Source organism: Durio zibethinus, chromosome 20 (assembly GCF_047325235.1).
Source record: "Durio zibethinus cultivar Kanyao isolate XHJ-2024 chromosome 20, ASM4732523v1, whole genome shotgun sequence".
NCBI classification, from domain to species: domain Eukaryota; kingdom Viridiplantae; phylum Streptophyta; class Magnoliopsida; order Malvales; family Malvaceae; genus Durio; species Durio zibethinus.
Window position 1 is genome coordinate 16,666,515 of NC_143181.1, and position 7,220 is coordinate 16,673,734.

Consider the following 7,220-nt stretch of genomic DNA (forward strand, 5'->3'; position numbering starts at 1 on the left):
TCGACCTAGTCCACTTCTACGTGCTGCCGATCCCACTACCACAACCCTCATTTCGGCTGGGGCTTAGACATGGAATGAACTCCGTATTCCTAAGCCAACCCACAAAATGGGAGTGCGGGCGCTCAGTTGATCGGAGAGGCAGAATGCCCAAGCTGGGGATCGGCTCAATCCCTCATACGTGCTGTCGATCCTCCTGTCGCAACCCTCGATCTGATCTGATCTTAGACTGGGAATGAACTCCATATGCTTAGACTAGGGATGAACTCCGTATGCATAAGTCAAACCACGAAACGAACGTGCGGGCGCTCAGCTGACTGGAGAGGTCGGTCGGGGAGGTAGAATGCACAAGCTGGGGATTGGCCCGATCCCACCTGCGTGCTACCGATCCTACTGCTGCAACCATCGGTCTGATCTGATCTTAGACTGGGAATGAACTCCATATGCTTAGACATGGAATGAACTCTTATGCCGAAGCCAACCCATGAAATGAGTGTGCGGGTGCTCAGCCGGTCGGAGAGGCAGAATGCGTAAGCCAGGGATCAACCCGGTCCCCCCTGCATGCTGTCGATCCTGCTACCGCAATGCTCGGTCTGATCCAATCTTAGACTGGGAATGAACTCCTCATGCCTAAGTTAACCCATGAAACGAGCGCTCGGCCCAATCCCCCTCTGCGTGCTGCCAGTCCCACTGCCACAACCCTCGGTCCGACTGGGGTTTAGACATGGAATAAACTCCCTATGCCTAAGCCAACCCACGAAACGGGCGTGCGGGCGCTCAACTGATCGAAGAGGCAGAATGTGCAAGCTGGGGAACGGCACGGTCCCCCCTGCATATTACCGATCCTGCTGCCGTAACCCTCGGTCCGATCCAATCTTAGACTGCGAATGAACTCTGTATGCTTAGACTGGGAATGAACTCTGTATGCCTAAGTCAACCAACGAAATGAGCGTACGGGTGTTCAGCCGACCGGAGAGGCCAGCCAAAGAGGCATAATACGTAAGCCGGGGATCAGCCCGATCCCCCTCTACGTGCTGTCGATCCCACTACTGGTCCTACTGCCACAACCCTCGATCTGGCTGGGGCTTAGACATGGAATGAACTCTGTATGCCTAAGCCAACCCACCAACCGAGCGTGCAGGCACTCAGCCGACCAAAGAGGCAGAATGTGCAAGTCGGGGATCGGCCCGATCCCCCTGCATGCTACCGATCCTGCTATCGCAACCCTCAGTTCGGTTTGATCTTAGACTGGGAATGAACTCTATATGCTTAGACATGGAATGAACTCCGTATGCCTAAGCCAACCCACGAAACGAGCGTGGGGGTGCTCAATCGACCAAAGAGGCAGAATGTGTCGATCCTGCTCTCACAACCTTCAGTCCGATCCGATCTTACACTGGGAATGAACTCTATATGCCTACGTCAACCCATGAAACGAGCTTTCAGGCGCTAAGCCGGCCAGAAAGGCATAATGCACAAGCCGGGGATCGGCTTGGTCCCCCTCTACATGCTACCGATCCCGCTGCCACAACCCTCGGTCCGGCTGGGGCTTAGACATGGAATGAACTCTCTATGCTAAGCCAACCCATGAAATGGGCACGCGGGTGCTCAGCTGGCCGGAGAGGTAGAATATGCAAGACAGGGATTGGCTCGGGCCCCCCAGTGCTACTGATCTTACTGTTGTAACCTTCAGTCCAGTCCGATCTTAGACTGGGAATGAACTCCGTATGCTTAGACTGGGGATGAACTCCGTATGCCTAAGTCAACCCATGAAACGAGCGTCTGGGCATTCAGCCGACCGAAGAGGCTAGCCGAAAAGGCATATTGCACAAGTTGGGGATCTATCCGATCCCCCTCTACGTACTATCAATTTCACTGCTGGTCCTGCTGCCACAACCCTCGGCCTAGCTGGGGCTTCGACATGGAATAAACTCCGTATGCCTAAGCCAACCCACGAAATGAGCGTGCGGATCTCAACCGGTCAGAGAGGCAGAATGTGCAAGCTGGGGATCGACCCGATTGCCCCCTGCATGCTGTCAATCCTGCTGCTGGTCCTGCTACCACAACCCTCAGTCCGGTCTAATCTTAGACTGGGAATGAACTCCGTATGCTTAGACATGGAATGAACTCCATATGCTTAGACTGGGGATGAACTCCATATGCTTAGACTGGGGATGAACACCATATGCCTAAGTCAACCCATGAAATGAGCGGGCGGACGCTCAGCTAACCGGAGAGGTCGATCAACCCGTTCCCCCTCTGCATGCTACCGATCTCATTGCCTATCCTACTGCCACAACCCTCGGTCTGACTGGGGCTTAGACATGGAATAAACTTCGTATGCCTAAGCCAACCCATGAAATGAGAGTACAGGCGCTCAGTCGACTGGAGAGGTAGAATGCGCAAGCCGGGGATCGACTCGGTCCCCCCTGCGTGCTGTTGATCCTGCTGTTGGTCTTGCTACCGTAACCCTCGATCCAGTCCGATCTTAGACTGGGAATGAACTTTGTGTGCTCGGACATGGAATGAACTCTGTATGCCCCACAAAACGAGCGTACGGGCGCTCAGCTGACCGGAGAGGCAGAATGCGCAAGCCGAGGATTTGCCCAGTCCCCCCATGCACGCTGTCGATCCTGCTACCGCAACCTTCAGTCTGATCCGATCTTAGATTGGGAATGAACTCCGTATGCCTAAGTCATCCCACGAAACGAGTGTGTGGGCGCTGAGTCGGCCAGAGAGGCATAATACGTAAGTCGGGATCGGCCTGGTCCCCCTCTACGTGCTGCCAGTCCTGCTGCCATAACCTTCGGTCTGGCTAGGGTTTAGACATGGAATGAACTCCCTACGCCTAAGCCAACCCATGAAACGGGCGTGCAGGCACTCAACCGATCGGAGAGGCAGAATGTGCAAGCCGGGGATCAACCCGGTCCCCCCTACATGCTGTCGATCCTGCTACTGGTCCTGCTGCCGTAACCCTCGATCTGGTCTGATCTTAGACTGGGAATGAACTCCATACGCTTAGACATGAAATGAACTCTACATGCCTAAGCCACCCACGAAACGAGCGTGCGGGCGCTCAGCCAGCCGGAGAGGTAGAATGCGTAAGCCGGGGATCGGCCCGGTCCCCCCTTACGTGCTGTCGATCCTGCTACCGCAACCCTCAGTCTGATCTAATCTTAGTTGGGAATGAACTCCGTATGCCTAAGACAACCCACAAAACGAGCATGCGGGTGCTCAACCGATCAGAAAGGTAGGATGCGCAAGCCGCGGATCGAACGGGTGGTAGGTGGGTTCAAGCACATCTTCATATTTCTGCCATGCCAATGCCATTTTTATGACTTGTAAATTCATACAATGGTCCCTAAGCCTTCATGTGAAGTTTCGTGGCAAGACAACCCGTTTTCTATTTTTCACGATTTTTTAAACTTTTTGGGGTTCAGGATTTTATAAAATTTTTTTAGAAAGAGTTTTATCCCCAAATTTGGTAAAGGTGATCCTTGTATTTTTTTTGGCACGCGCAAAAAAATTCAGCTAAAAACTCGAAGTGGAGAAGATTTTGTGATCGTTTGAAAAAAGTGTCCCCATTTCAAACACTTTAATGGCTACTGGCAGCAAACCTATAAAATCTCAAATGCTCTTAAAAGGGTTATGAGTTCTCGAGGTCTGATAAGGGATAAGGGGCCAATATAAGGGTCAAGTACCAGCACCCATCACACATCATGTGTGCACACCCGTTGGCCCCCCAATCGTTTGAGCCCCCAATGCCGTCGGTTAGATTCTCTGACGATGTTTCGACAATGGGGCCTCGGGTGAAAAAAATGTGGCACCAGCACATGCCCGAGCCCCACATGTGCACCGTGGCTCAAAATATTAGACTGGGAATGAACTCCGTATGCTTAGACATTGAATGAACTCCGTATGCCTAAGCCAACCCACGAAACGAGCGTGCGAGCGCTCAACCAGTCGGAGAGGTAGAATGTGCAAGCCGAGGATCGACCCGGTCCCCTTCTGTGTGCTGTCGACCCTGCTGCCACAACCCTCGATTCAGTCTGATCTTAAATTGGGAATGAACTCTGTATGCATAAGTCAACCAAGATACGAGCGTGCGGGCACTGAGCCGACCGAAGAGGCATAATGCGTAAGCCGAAGATCGGCCCGATCCCCCTCTGCGTGCTGTCGGTCCCGTTACCACAACCTTCGATCCGACTGGGGCTTAGACATGGAATGAACTCCCTATGCCTAAGCCAACTCATGAAATGGGTGTGCGGGTGCTCAACCGGTCGGAGAGGCAGAATGCGCAAGCTGGGGATTGACTCGGTCCCCCCTTCCGAGCTATCGATCCTACTGCTGGTCCTACTACCGCAACCCTCGGTCTGGTCCAGTCCGATCTTAGACTGGGAATGAACTCTGTATGCTTAAATAGGGAATGAACTCCATATGCCTATGCCAACCCATGAAACGAGCGTACGGGAGCTCAGTCGATTGGAGAGGCAGAATGCACAAGCCGGGGATCAGCCTGGTCCCCCTCAACGTGCTGTCGATCCCGTTGTCGGTCCTGCTGCCATAACCCTCGGTCCGACTGGGGCTTAGACATGGAATGAACTCCGTATGCCTAAGCCAACCCACGAAACGAGCGTGTGAGCACCGATCGGAGAGGCAGAATGGGCATGTCAGGGACCGACCTGATCCCCCTACGTGCTGTCGATCCTGCTATCGTAACCCTCAGTCCGGTCCGATCTTAGACTGGAAATGAACTCCGTATGCCTAAGCCAACCTACGAAATGAGCGTTCGGGCACTGAGCCGGCCGAAGAGGCATAATGTGCAAGCCGGGGATTGGCCTTGTCCCCCTTTGCGTACTGTCGGTCTTGCTGCCACAATGCTCGGTCCGATTGGGGCTTAGACAAGGAATGAACTCCCTATGCCTAAGCCAACCCACGAAACGGGTGTGCGGGCACTCTGCCAATCAGAGAGGTAGAATGTGCAAGTCGGGGATCGGCCCGATCCCTCCTGCGTGCTGTCGATCCTGTTGTCGCAACCCTCGGTCCGGTCTGATCTTAGACTGGGAATGAACTCCGTATGCTTAGACTGGGGATGAACCCTGTAGGCCTAAGTCAACCCACAAAATGAACATGCGGGCGCTCAGCCGATCGGAGAGGCAGAATGTGCAAGTTGAGGATAAGCCTGATCCCCCCTGCGTGCTCTCGATCCTGCTGCTGGTCTTGCTACCGTAACCCTCGATCCTGTCCGATCTTAGACTGGGAAAGAACTCCGTATGCTTAGATATGGAATGAACTCCGTATGCCTAAACCAACCCACGAAACGAGCGTGCGGGCACTCAGCCGACCGTAAAGGCAGAATGCGCATGCTAGGGAATGACCCGGTCCCTCCCTGCGTGCTACCGATCTTCCTGCCGCAACCCTCGATCTGGTCCAATCTTAGACTGGGAATAAACTCAGTATGCCTGCGTCAACCCATGGAAGGAACGTTCGTGCACTGAGCCGATCGGAGAGGCATAATGCGCAAGCCAAGGATCGACCTGATCCCCCCTACGTGCTACCGATCCTGCTGCTGCAACCTTCGGTTTGGTCTGATCTTAGACTAGGAATGAACTCCATATGCTTAGACTGGGGATGAACTCCGTATGCCTAAGTCAACCCATGAAACGAGCGTGCGGGTGCTCGGTCGGCCGGATAGGCTGGTCGGAGAGGCATAATGCATAAGCGGGGGATCAGCCTGGCCCCCCTCTACATGCTTCCGATCCCACTGCCGTTCCTACTACCACAACCCTTGGTCTGACTAGGGCTTAGACATGGAATGACCTCCGTCTGCCTAAGCCAACCCACGAAATGAGCGTGCGGGTACTCAGTCGACCGGAGAGGCAGAATGCGCAAGTTAGGGATCGACCTAATCCCCTTCTGCGTGCTGTCGGTCCCGCTACCACAACCTTCGGTCTAGCTGGGGCTTAGACATGGAATGATCTCCTTATGCCTAAGCCAACCCATGAAATGGGCATGCGGGTGCTCAACCGGCCGGAGAGGCAGAATGCATAAGCTGGGGATCGGCCCGATCCCCTCCTGTGTGCTATCGATCCTAGTGTCGCAACCCTCAAACCGGTTTGATCTTAGACTGGGAATGAACTTCGTATGCGTAAGTTAACCCACAAAATGAGCATGCGGGCGCTGAGCTGGTCGAAGAGGCATAATGCACAAGCCGGGGATCGATCCATCCCCCTCTGTATGCTACCGGTACCACTACCACAACTCTCGATCCGGCTAGGCCTTAGACATGGAATTAACTCCCTATGCCGAAGCCAACCCACGAAATGGGCGTGCGGGCGCTTAGCCGGGCGGAGAGGTAGAATGTGCAAGTCAGAGATCAGCTTGATCCCCCCCTCTGTGCTGCCAATCCTACTGTTCGTCCTGCTGTCGCAACCCTCGGTCCGATCCGATCTTAGACTGGGAATGAACTCCGTATGCTTAAACATGGAATGAACTTCGTATGCCTAAGCCAACCCAAGAAATGAGCGTGTGGGAATTGGCTGGAGAGGCAGAATGCACAAGCCAGGGATTGGCCCAGTCCCCCCTACGTGCTGTCGATCCTGCTGCCACAACCCTCAGTCTGATCCGATCTTAGACTGGGAATAAGCTCCGTATGCCTAAGTCAACCCACGAAACCTGCGCGTGGGAGTTGACCCGGTTCGAGAGGCATAATGTGCAAGCCAGGGATTGACCCAGTCCCCCTCTAGTGCTACCGGTCTCACTGCCACAGCCCTTGATCCGGTTGGGGCTTAGACATGGAATGAACTCCCTATGCCTAAGCCAACCCACGAAACGGACGTGCGGGCGCTCAGCCAGCAAGAGAGGCAGAATGCGCAAGTCAGGGATCGGCCCAATCCCCTCTGCATGCTATCGATACTGCTACTGCAACCCTTGGTCTGGTTTGATCTTATACTGGGAATGAACTCCTGATGCTTAGACTGAGGATGAACTCCGTATGCCTAAGTCAACCCACAAAACTTTTTACGGTTCGGGATTTTTTAAAATTTTTTTAGAAAGAGTTTTGTCAACAAATTTGGTAGAGGTGATTCTTGTATTTTTTTTGGCATGCACAAAAAAATCCAGCTAAAAACTCGAAGTGGAGAAGATTTTGTGACCATTTGAAAAAAGTGTCCCCATTTTAGACACTTTATTGGCTACTGGCAGCAAACCTATAAAATCTCAAA